At 45.7% G+C, this 13123-nt stretch overlaps 1 pseudogene across 1 annotated transcript in view; it reads right to left on the bottom strand.

Moving 5' to 3' along the window:
* LOC309543455 (E3 ubiquitin-protein ligase TRIM63-like) overlaps positions 1 to 8458 on the bottom strand; it is a 57122-nt pseudogene extending 48664 nt beyond the window's left edge. Inside the window, exons 1-2 of the transcript XR_014226144.1 lie at positions 7912 to 8458; positions 2037 to 2120 (exon numbers count right to left, since the gene is read on the bottom strand). The product of XR_014226144.1 is annotated as an E3 ubiquitin-protein ligase TRIM63-like (transcript). The remainder of the gene's footprint in view (positions 1 to 2036; positions 2121 to 7911) is intronic.
* Positions 8459 to 13123: the final 4665 nt, after the last annotated feature.

Genomic DNA, 13123 nt, shown 5'->3' with positions numbered 1-13123 from the left:
GAGGGGTAGTAGTACTCACCATACCGCGAACGTGGGCACCGCTCAGACACGGGAGATCCCCCACCTGGGTGGGGGTGCCATCAGCCAGGAAGGATGCTAGCAACCCCGGGTGTTCGACGTTGAGACATCCCAGGGAGGATAGAAAAACTTTGCAGGCTCATCCCCGCTTCTAGGGGCACTGTCGTTGCGAGGCCTGGGCGTACCAAAAGCCTGCGACGCTCGATGGCAGACTGGGACTCCATAAGGTTCTATATTAACCAGTACGAGGCCCAGTTCTGCTGACGCTTGTAGTCCTCCAAATCCTGACTAACTAGCATAGGTGAGAAAAAATAAAAAGCTATTCTTTAAAGTAAAACACTTCAGAAAAAAAAAAAAAAAACAAGAAAAAAAAAACTGAGACACTAGGTCCCAGCAGGGAAAACCTAACCTACTCCTGACGTTAGGCAGCAAAGAACTGGATTAGAGTGGTACTGGCTGGAGGATATCGGCCAGAGGGACGGCCCCCTGTGGGTGTGTCTACATGTTAATGTTTGTTGTATTAACAAAATTACTGCCTAGCTTGCTCCTGTGGAAAAGGCCAATACCAATCGTGAAGACTGTATGAACGGGCATGGACTGTCAGAGGACGTAAGAGAAAATAGGATTTAAATTGAGTCGATATAAAATCGAGCATTTTTTACTAGTGACTTAAATCATGATTTAAATCGACTTGGTTTAAATCAAATCCACCCTGATTTTAGGCCTCTTAATGCTATGCAGTGATTGTAATTTTTCTGCACTTGATCAATGTAAATAAAGCGAACAGGTCCTTAGAAAAGTTGTTAATTGTGCCTAAGGTAAAACATAATTAAAAAAATATTTTTTTACACGTGAATTCCTTCTGAAAATAGCAGTGTGCACATTCTTAGGCCTACTGCCTCATAACCATGTCTGCAGTGTGAGCTCTAAGGCACTGCTGCCTGTCTGCTAATCTCAGATTTGCCACTATCCTCATTGCTGTTCAGCTCACTGTTCCCCTAGCTCAGGGGTCTCCCAACTTTCTAAACAAAGGGCCAATATACTGTGCTTCAGACTTTAGGGGGGCAGTGGGAGTAGAAAATTTCCTGGCATTAGTGGGACTTTACAATGTCCAATCTTTAGTATTGGAAGAAATATTAGTGCCCTAATATTGCCATCAGTGGAAGGAAAAGTGCCCCACTGTTAGTGTCAGTAGAAGGAATAGCGTCTCGTATCAGTGGGAAGAATAGTGCCCCAAGAGCCGAATAAAAGGTATGCAAAAGGGACTCAGCTTGGAATTCATTGCCCTAGCTCTGGGGTCTCCAAACTTTCTAAACAAAGGGCCAGTTTACTGTCCTTCAGCCTTTAGGAGGGCCAGACTATGGCCACTGAGAGTAGAAAAGATCTTGATGTCAGTGGGAAAAAATACCCCATCTTTAGTGTCATCGGAAGGAATTGTGCCCTATAGTTGGTGTCACTGGAAGGAATTATGCCCCAATAATGGTGTCATTGGGAGGAAATGTGCCCCTTCATTGGCAAGGAATGTCCCTTTGTTGGTATCAGTAGATAAAAAAAGAGCCCCAAAGGGCCAGATAAAAGCAGGCAAAGGGCCGCATCTGGCCCCCCGGGCCGCAGTATGGAGACCACTGCCCTAGCTATAGACTAAATATTAAGAAGTAAAGCACTGTCTCTAGCAAGATAGTCACCTCCACACAGAGACACAGCGGAAGACAAGGCAATTAATGTCAGCAGTAAAGGAAAAGGCTGGCTACAAGTAGATCACATTATTTTGGGCACAGCTTCAGTTCATAAAGCAGAATGAGAAACTCTTCTTCCAGCTCACTACTAATGCAATGAACTTCTAATGATAAACAGAATTGCAACATTTTATACAGCACAGTACTGCAGCTGTTAAACCATCACCGTTTGCCAAAACCTATAAAACCAACTATTATAAAATTTTAAAAAGCAAAACATGCCCAGTGTCTCAGTCCTGCTGACATCATGTATTTTCCACACATAAAAGAAAAAACGTTTACCTTTACATCCTTATCATCCGATGAGGTCTTGGTAAATCTTTCATGCATTTCTCTTAGTTTTTTTAAACTGTTAAAAAATATCAGCTATGAAAAAAGAAAAACATATAAGTGGCATGCAAGTATCAGCAAATAAGATATCCAATAGTTTACCCTACCTCTACGATGTCATAGTACAAAATAAATGATATCACTACATTAACAAAGCAGGAGGTCTTTACAAAATGCTATTCAAGCATACAAATATATTCCCAAATTTTCATGTATGAGATAGCAAGGAGCTGCACCTCTATAAATGTGTAGCTTTTTAGTCAAGCTAATGGTCTCAATAGCTTGTGATGTATTCAAATATTCTGATGGAGAACCCACAGGAGCGCACTTTGTTCAGTGTTTGTGTCTTCTGGTAAATACATGCATCTTTCAGACAATGTATGCCTGATATGGCTATGCTTGCAGAGGGGGTCCTTGTTGATACTGTGTCACACTTGTTAGAACTCACACAGGAGTGATGGATTCTCTTCCTACTGGGCTAATGACCAAGTCCTAAGCCCTGACATGTGAGGATGGGGAGAGAGTCCCATACTCCATCATGCCCATAAGTACGGAGTGTTTTTCTTGTTCCTGGCGGCTGTACTAAATTGTGGGTGAGTGAAGGAAATGTGTGTGCTGCTGGGGAATGGCAAAGTGAACCAAAGAGGTCAGACTGGAATGGCCAAATTTATTTCAGCAATGGCAGCCAGAGTTGGCTCAATTTTCTCCATTGCACTCCTGGCAGCTCTTCTCCTAGTAGACCATGTCCAAGAGATTGGATCCCTACTAGTGGAAACGCATTGATGTTTAGTGCCCTGGATCCCAAAGTTTGGCCACCCATGTTTTACCATTATGGGGTATATGACCTGGAGATCCCCATGACCGTTCACCTTCTCATCCAGGCAGACCATGTCCAGGAGGTTGACGAGTTTGCACAAATATTACTCCAGTGTTGGGTGAACTGGTTCCCAGGGTTCCTCTGTCCATGTTTTATCATTATGGGATATGTGAACTAGAGGACCCCATAGCAGCTCTGGCAATTTGTTTTCTCCTTCTGGTAGACCACATTTAGGAGGTTGAGGATGTGGTTCCACTAACAAGATTCCAATGTTGGGTGCACTGGATCTCGGTTTTATTATGGGATATTACCTAGGGATCCCCATGGCAGCTTACCTTCTTTCCTCCTGGTAGATCATGCCCAGGAGGTTGACATTGTAAGTCCACTAATAAGACTCTGAGGTTTTAACATTATTATACAATATATTACCTAGAGATCCCCCTAGCAGCTCACCTCTAGGTAGAAAATGTCCAGGAGGTTGTGTTTTGAATAACAGTACTCCAATGTTTGATGCACTGGATCCCAGTATTATTATAAGATATGACCCAGGTATCCCCATGACATCTCACCTTCTCCTCCTGGTAGACCATGTCCAGGCGGTTGATGTGTTTCCACTAATAGGCTGCCAATGTAGAGTGTACTGGATCCCAGTTTAATCATTTTTGGATATGAGCTAGGGAACGCCATGGCAGCTCACCTTCTCCTGCTGGTAGGCCAAGTCAAGGTTGACATTGTGTTTCCACTAGTCCAATGTTGGGTTCACTGGATGCCAGTGTTTAGCCACCCATCCGTGTTATATTATTATTGGATATATGACCTAAAAATCCTCATGCCAGCCAACCTTCTCCTCCAGGCCATGTCCAGAAGGTTTACATTGTAATTCCACTAATAGCACTCCAAATGTTGTGTACACTAAATGCCAGCGCATATTTTATAATATGGGATATGACCTAGAGATCCCCATGACCTCTCACCTCCTCTTGGTAGACCATTCCAGGAGGTTAACAGGTTTCCACTGATAAGACTTTAATGTTAGTCACACTGGGTTCCCAGGGTTTGGCCACCCATGCATTATTATGGGCTATGACCTAGTGATCTCCATGTCCACTCGCCTTCTCCTGCTTCTAGACCCTGTTAAGGAGGTTGATGTGTTTGCACCAATAGGTCTCCAATGTTGGGTGTACTAGATCCACATTTTATTATTATGGGATATGACCTAGGGATTCCCATGACAACTCACCTCCTCTTGGTAGACCATGTCCAAGAGGTTAACATGTTTCCATTAATAATAATTCAATGTTGGGTACACTGGATGCCCAGGGTTTGGCCCTCCATACAGTATTAGGGGATATGACTTAGAGATCACCATGTCTGCTCAGCTTCTCCTGCTTGTAGATCCTGTACGGGGGGGGGGGGGGGGGGGGGTCGATGTGTTTCCACTAATAGGCCTCCAGAATAGGGTGCACTGGATCCCAGGGTTTGTCACCCATCTTTTATTATAATGGGATATTAGCTAGGGATCCTGTCAGCTCATCTTCTCCTCCTGGTTGACCATGCCCAGGAGGTTGGGTTTCCATTACTAAGACTCCCATCTTGGGTGCCTTGTGTGGCCATCCATGTATTATTATGGGATATAACCTAGGGATCCCCATGTCAGCTCACCAGGTCTTCCTGCTAGACAATGTTCCAGGAGGTCGATGTGTTTGCACAAATAGGATTCCAATGATGGTTGCATTGGTTCCTAGGGTTCTACACCCATGCTTTATTATATTGGGATAGTAGCTGGAGATGCTGATGTCAGCTCACCTTCTCCTGTTGGATAAGGTCTAGAAGGTTGTGTCTTCACTAATAGGCCTCCAGTGTTGGGCTGGATCCCTGTTTTATTATAATGGGGTATGACCGATGGATCTCAATGACAGCTCACCATGTCCTCCTGATAGACCATGTCCAGGAGGTTGTGTTTGCACTAATAGGCCTCCAATGTTGGGTGCCCTGGTTCCCAGGGTTCTCCACCCATGCTTATTATATTGGGATATTAGCTAGGAATCCTAATGTCAGCCCTGGCGGCTCACCACCTCCTCCTGATAGGCCATGTACAGAAGGTTGGTGGGTTTGCACCAATAGGCCTCCAAAAGGTGGTTACCCATCTTCTTTACCTAAGTTTTATTGTTATGGTATATATAATAGGGATGCGGATGTTAGCATCCCAAGGTAAAGTTCCCAAGGTTCTTTACCCAAGTTTTTTAAATATTATGGGATATTGGAAAGGGATGCTGAGGTCAGCCCTGGCAGACCATGTCCAGGAGGTAGTGTTTCCACTACTAGGACTCCAATGTTGGTTGCCCTGGTTCCCCACCCATGCATTATTATGGGATATTAGCTAGGGGTGCTGATGTCTGCTCACCACCTCCTCCTGGTAGACCATGTCCAGGAGGTTAACATTTGCACTAATAGGCCTCCAATGGTGGGTGCCTTGGTTCCCAAGGTTCTATACACATGCATTTTTGTTATAATGGGATATGATCTAGGGGTGCTGATGTCAGCTAACCTTCTCCTCCTGGTAGACCATGTCCAGGAGGTTGTGTTTGCACTAATAGGCCTCCAATGTTGGGTGCACTGGTTGCCAGGGTTCCTCACTAATGTATTATTATAGGATATTAGCTAGGGTTGCTGATGTCAGCTCACCATCACCTCCTGGTAGACCATGTCCAGGAGGTTGTGTTTGCACTAACAGGCCTTTCAATGTTGGGTGCCCTGAATCCCCACCCATGCATTTTTTATGGGATATTACCTAGGGGTGCTATCAGCTCACCTTCTCCTCCTGGTAGACCATGTCCAGGAGGTGTGTTTCCACTAATAGGACACCAACATTGGGTGCACTGATTGCCAGAGTTCTCCACATGTATTATGGGATCTTAGCTAGGGTTGCTGAGGTGTTCTCACCATCACCTCCTGGTAGACCATGTCCAGGAGGTTGTATTTGCACTAACAGGCCTTTCAATGTTGTGTGCCCTGGATCCCCACCCATGCATTTTTTATGGGATATTACCTAGGGGTGCCATCAGCTCACCTTCTCCTCCTGATAGACCATGTCCAGGAGGTTGTGTTTGCACTAAGTAACAGGCCTTTCAATGTTGGGTGCCCTGGTTCCCCACCCATCCATTATTATGGGATATTAGCTAGGGGTGCTGTCAGCTCACCTTCTCCTCCTGATAGACCATGTCCAGGAGGATGTGTTTCCACTAATAGGACACCAACATTGGGTGCACTGATTGCCAGGGTTCTCCACTCATGTATTATGGATTAGCTAGGGTTGCTGATGTCTGTGCACCTTCTCCTCCTGGTAGACCATGTCCAGGAGGTTGTGTTTGCACTAACAGGCCTTTCAATGTTGGGTGCCCTGGATCCCCACCTATGCATTTTTTATGGGATATTAGCTAGGGATGCTGTCAGCTCACCTTCTCCTCCTGATAGACCATGTCCAGGAGGTTGTGTTTCCACTAATAGGACACCAACATTGGGGGCACTGATTGCCAGGGTTCTCCACTCATGTATTATGGATTAGCTAGGGTTGCTGAGGTCTTCTCACCATCACCTCCTGGTAGACCACGTCCAGGAGGTTGTATTTGCACTAACAGGCCTTTCAATGTTGTGTGCCCTGGATCCCCACCCATGCATTTTTTATGGGATATTACCTAGGGGTGCTATCAGCTCACCTTCTCCTCCTGGTAGACCATGTCCAGGAGGTTGTGTTTTTACTAATAGGACACCAACGTTGGGTGCACCGATTGCCAGGGTTCTCCACTCATTTATTATGGATTAGTTAGGGTAACTGATGTCTGTGCACCGTCTCCTCCTGGTAGACCATGTCCAGGAGGTTGTGTTTGCACTAACAGGCCTTTCAATGTTGGGTGCCCTGGATCCCCACCCATACATTATTATGGGATATTAGCTTAGGGGGTGCTGGCAGCTCACCTTCTCCTCCTGGTAGACCATGTCCAGGAGGTGTGTTTCCACTAATAGGACACCAACATTGGGTGCACTGATTGCCAGAGTTCTCCACATGTATTATGGGATCTTAGCTAGGGTTGCTGAGGTCTTCTCACCATCACCTCCTGATAGACCATGTCCAGGAGGTTGTGTTTGCACTAATAGGCCTTTCAATGTTGGGTGCCCTGGTTCCCCACCCATCCATTATTATGGGATATTAGCTAGGGGTGCTGTCAGCTCACCTTCTCCTCCTGATAGACCATGTCCAGGAGGTTGTGTTTCCACTAATAGGACACCAACATTGGGTGCACTGATTGCCAGGGTTCTCCACTCATGTATTATGGATTAGCTAGGGTTGCTGAGGTCTTCTCACCATCACCTCCTGGTAGACCATGTCCAGGAGGTTGTATTTGCACTAACAGGCCTTTCAATGTTGTGTGCCCTGGATCCCCACCCATGCATTTTTTATGGGATATTACCTAGGGGTGCTATCAGCTCACCTTCTCCTCCTGGTAGACCATGTCCAGGAGGTTGTGTTTTTACTAATAGGACACCAACGTTGGGTGCACCGATTGCCAGGGTTCTCCACTCATGTATTATGGATTAGTTAGGGTAACTGATGTCTGTGCACCGTCTCCTCCTGATAGACCATGTCCAGGAGGTTGTGTTTCCACTAATAGGACACCAACATTGGGTGCACTGATTGCCAGAGTTCTCCACTCATGTATTATGGGATATTAGCTAGGGTTGCTGAGGTCTTCTCACCATCACCTCCTGGTAGACCATGTCCAGGAGGTTGTGTTTGCACTAATAGGCCTCCAAGGTTGGGTGCCCTGGATCTCCACCCATGCATTATTATGGGATATTAGCTAGGGGTGCTGTCAGCTCACCTTCTCCTCCTGATAGACCATGCCCAGGAGGTTGTGTTTGCACTAAGTAACAGGCCTTTCAATGTCGGGTGCCCTGGATCCCCACCCATGCATTATTATGGGATATTAGCTAGGGGTGCTGTCAGCTCACCTTCTCCTCCTGGTAGACCATGTCCAGGAGGTTGACGTTGTGGAAGATCCCCTGGTGGTGGCAGGACACACACTTCCCACAGCAGGTGACAGCACAGTTCTTACAGAAGAGCTCCAGCTTGTGTTCTGGGTGTTCCGGGCAGCGCCCCACTGCTCCCCTCTCGCTATAGTCGTCTTCCTGAGCGCCCACGGCCGCCCCCTGCTCCCGGGAGCCCAGGGACAGGAACCGCACCAGCTCGGCCAGGGTGGTATTGACGGGCAGAGCGGCCAGGCCGCCGGGGATGGAGCTGACTTTGCGGCAGAGGGGACAAGTGACCTGAGCAGGCCCCGAGATGGTAAAGTGCAGGCTCCGGCTGGGGGTCTCCCCACCACATTCCAGCACACAGCGCTTACAGAAGTTATGAGAACAGAGAGGGAGAGTCACCGGATCCCGGAACACGCTCAGACACACGGCGCACGTCAGGCTGGCTTCCATCTCCGCCTACAGCGGCGCTATATTTGTGAGATAGTCCTAGTACACAACCGCGGACCATACACAACGTAAACTTCTAATCAGGTGTACTGCCGATAGTTTCAACTTGCCGAATAATTCAACCATAGACGTCACTTCCGCCGCCTGTAACACCGTTGTGAGGAGGGTAGGTTTTTCTCACGGAACAGGTACCACAAGATACTAGAAAGTAACAATGCGCGCATCCGCAAGCTACTGCGCATGTGCAGTTTAAGTGCGCGCGCATGAGCAGTCTGAGCCTCTTTTCAGGATGTAGCCCACCCCCCGGAAACGCCTCCTCTACATCATCACAGCCCCGCCTGCCTTGCTATCAGTGTGTGTGGATTGCTTTGTGTTCATAATGGGTACAATGTAGTATAACAGGAAACATAATGACCGTTTTTTGCATTTGATACCACTTTATTGCTGTGCATTAAATCTGCCTAGAGCTCAGTTTTCACTTCTAAAGCAGTTTTTTTTTACCTCAGTGCATTCCTTAAATTAAAGGAAAGTTTTAAAACCTGCTGTGCCCCCCTTGCTCTCCAAATACGTGGGGCCCATTCACACCAGAATCTGTGCAATTACTGTAAGCTTTTGCATGTGCTTGGTTCCTGCTGCTGTCAGTGGGATCCAGTGAGGAGAGAGCAGGGGATGAGGCGAGCCACGTTGTATGTTTGTCAATGGATTCACACAGCCTGGTGCAGGAGCGAACCTGCAAGTGCGCCCCAATAGGAACCATCTTTCTATGGGGGCACACCAAGAAAAGGAGGTTTGGGGTGACTGTTATCTGTGTCCCAATATTTAGGCCTCATGCACACTGGATGTTTTTACAGCTGCTCAGGGATTTTTGTTTTATACAGCTTAACCACTTGCCGACCAGTCACGTTGACTGTACTGCGGCAAAGTGGCTCGTTATCGTCTGGCGACGTAGACCTACATCACCAGACATTCCCCCGTCTCGGCAGCGCGCGCGCGCCGCCGGAGGCTCGCTCCCGCTGTATTCAGTCACAGCGGGAGTCGGGCCAGGGGAGGAGCGGCGGTAATTACCGCCGCTCTTCCCCAATCGTCGGGGAATCGAGTCTGGAGATCCACCCGCTTGTGTAAACAAAGCGGGCGGATCTCCTAAGTGACAGGCAGGGTCAGATTGCAGGATTCAGCATAGCTGAACCTGTGATCTGTCCCTGTGTCACTCAGTCACCTCCCCCCACACACGTCAGTAAGCACCAGGCATACATTAACCCCTTAATCACCCATAAAAATTAACCCCTTCCCTGCCAGTGTCATTATTACAGTAACAGTGCATATGTATAGCACTGATTACTGTAGTAATGTCACCGGTACCCCCAAAAATGTCAGTCAAGGGTCCGATCTGTCCGCCGCAATGTCGCAGTCCCGCAAAAAAAATCGCAGATCGCCGCCATTACTCATTAAAAAAAACCACCAAAAATGACAGAAATCTTTCCCTTAGTTAGTAAACGCAATAACTTTTGCGCAAACCAATCAAAATACGCTTATCGCGATTTTTTTAATCAAAAATATGTAGCAGAAAACAAATTGGCCTGAAATGATAAAAAATTTCGATTTTTACATTTTTTTGGGGGGGGGGGGGAATTTCATATAAATAAATGTGAAAAATATTGTTATTTTTTCAAAATTGTCGCTCTTTTTTTGTTTATAGCGCAAAAAGTAAAAATCGCACAGGTGATCAAATACCACCAAAAGAAAGCTCTGTTTGTGGGGGAAAAAAGGACGTAAATTTCGTTTGTGTACGGCGTTGCATGACCGCGCAATTGTCAGTTAACCACTTAAGCCCCGGAGGATTTGGCTGCTAAACGACCAGAGGCTATTTTGCGATTCGGCACTGCGTGACTTTAACGGACAATTGCGCGGTCGTGCGACGCTGTACCTAAACGAATTTGGCGTCCTTTTTTTCCCACAAACAGAGCTTTCTTTTGGCGGTATTTGATCACCTGTGCGATTTTTTGATCACGCGCTATAAACAAAAAAAGAGCGTCAATTTTGCAAAAATAGCAATATTTTTCCCTTTTTTTTATATGAAATTCCCCCCAAAAAAAATGTAAAAATCAAAATTTTTTAATATTTTCGGCCAATTTGTTTTATGCTACCTATGTTTGGTAAAAAAAATCGCAAAAAGCGTATTTTGATTGGTTTGCGCAAAAGTTATTGCGTTTACTAACAAAGGGAAAGATTTTTGTCATTTTTGTTGTTTTTTTTTTTTAACGCGTAATGGCGGCGATCTGCGATTTTTTTTGCGGTACTGCGACATTGCGGCGGACAGAACGGACCCTTAACTGACATTTTTGACACTTTTGGGGTTACCAGTGACATTTCTACAGTAATCAGTGCTATACATATGCACTGTTACTGTAAAAATACACTGGTAGTGAAGGGGTTAACTTTATTTGAGAGGGAGGGGCTGTGTGTGTCCCTAGGGGCGTGATTCTAACTGTGATTGGCTGTGGCTTCAACTGTATGCAGAGTGATCAATGGATCTACATAGTAGATCCATGTGATCATCTCTCATACAGAGAGGAGAATGACAGGCAGCTTGTTTACACAAGCTGCCTGACTTTCTCCCTCTCCCCCGCCGATCGCAGAGTGGCCGGCGGCGATCGGGTCCGCCGGTCACACGCGCGGGGGGGTCCGTGACCACGCGGGAGCGGGAGCGCGCCTCCGGCGGTGCGCGCTCGCTCCCTAAACCCTCACAGGCGAGCGACGTAGACCTACGTCACTTTGCCTGTAGGGGGCTGACCGCCGCCGTAGATAGTCGTGCGGCGGTCGGCAAGTGGTTAAAGTCACACAGTGCCGAATCACAAAAAGTGGCCTGGACGTAAGACAGCAAAATCCTCCGGTGGTAAAGTGGTTAAAAATGCCTCTCCGTGTTATTCCATGGCCTCATGCACACACAGACTTTTAGGAGCTGTAAAAAGCATAGGTGTTTTCAAGCTGCAGATTTACAGCTGTAAAAACGGCTGACGTGGCTAAATGTGTGTTAACGCTGTAGCCTGTATAAAGTGTGAAGCCGCATCAGGCATTTTTAAGCTGTAGTAATTGGATTTGGAATTGGAAAAAAGAGGGCAGAGAACAATGCTAAAACGCTAACGCGACTAAACGCTAAGGCAGCAGCTAAATGCGCAATAACACCAATGCAAAAAGCTTCTAAAAACACGCTTTTACAGACACCTTTTCCTCTCGTCAATACTGGCTTTGCAGATTGTTTTTTTAAGGCCCTGTGTGCATGAGGCCTAAAGCATAATACAATTGTATCTGAGCATCACAAACTTAAAACACACCGTAATTCATTTTAAAGCAGAGTTCCAGCCTTTTCTGTGTTTATTAAAATTCACAAAAAATAAAGTGCAGCGCAATCCTAATGAATAGACATAATAGATGTAATAAAGGAGTCCAAAACAGGTGCAGAGTGTTGAGTGTGAAAGAAACAGTCCTTCTTGTTCATTTGATGGGAAAATAATTCAGAGCAAACAAACTCCTGATCCACAAACGTGAAAAGGGTGCTCATATGATCCCGCCACCTGTCACTCTCTGCCTCTCACCTTATCTCTGAGACCCTGCAGGGTCAAACAGCATGTGATAATCGAGCCAAAGCAGTAATCCACCTCCACTCCTCCTCATCTCATTAATCACCACTCAGGATCAGATATATGGTAATCAGACCTCACATTATAACTGAAGTCATCAAAGCATAGATGGGAAATATCCTCCTCCGGGCGTCTCCGATATATAATGATATATAAAGAAGCAAATCTAGTGCTCTCTGTATATTTTAAATTGCTTTATTATGGTGAAAAGTAATACACTCACGCTTGGTTGATAATAAAAATGCAGAGCCTGCAAGCGTGCGTGCGTGCGTGTCTCTTAGCCTGTAGAGAAGACACTCAAGATGGCCGCGGGTCACGTGACGTTCCCCCGAACGCGTTACGTCCTCTATGGGTGGGACTTCCTCAGCAAGGATATCGTGTGGAGTCACGGACCTGCTTTTGTATTGGCCACAACTCCGCCTTCCAATGCAGCTTCATCGTTGCTTAGGAGACCGATCGTCTCCTTACTAGAAGACTTATGCAGAGGATATGGGCGGGTATAGAAACATAATAACAACGAACCCGGAACCAGTCCGGCCGGCAGTGACTCCTTTAGTAACCGGGTAATCACAAGTTGGTGTACATAAAGGGATGAAAAAAGACCATTGTAAGGAGCCACTAATATAAAAGGAAAACAACTTATAACATATTATATAATCTATTGATCGCCAGTATCAATGTTTATATCACTAAGTGACCCCGGCCATATTGTGTCCTCCCTCTAGGTGGCAGACAAGGGTTTAGCACAAATTTAATCATCCTAATTATATTAAATAATATAATATAATAATATATATAAATATATATATATAATAATAAAACAACATGCAGAAATAAGATACAATAAAAAATGATAGTCCATTTTAGGAATATAAAATTAGTATATAAGAATTGGTTAAAAATTCAATAACCTTCCATAGAGATATCATAAAATTATCATAAAATTATCATAAAATAAACCGCAAAGTATTAATGAGAAATGGAAAAAAAAACCTAAATAATAAAATTATCTGTCAGAAATAAAACAATTTAACTCAAAGTCAACATTGAGCCCTGATGGAACCAAAACCTTGGTCTCATATATCCAAAAGGACTCTCTGCGA

This window comes from Pelophylax lessonae (genome assembly GCF_965119305.1).
Source record: "Pelophylax lessonae genome assembly, chromosome: 1".
Classification (NCBI taxonomy): domain Eukaryota; kingdom Metazoa; phylum Chordata; class Amphibia; order Anura; family Ranidae; genus Pelophylax; species Pelophylax lessonae.
This window is presented reverse-complemented; position numbering and strand designations above follow the sequence as displayed.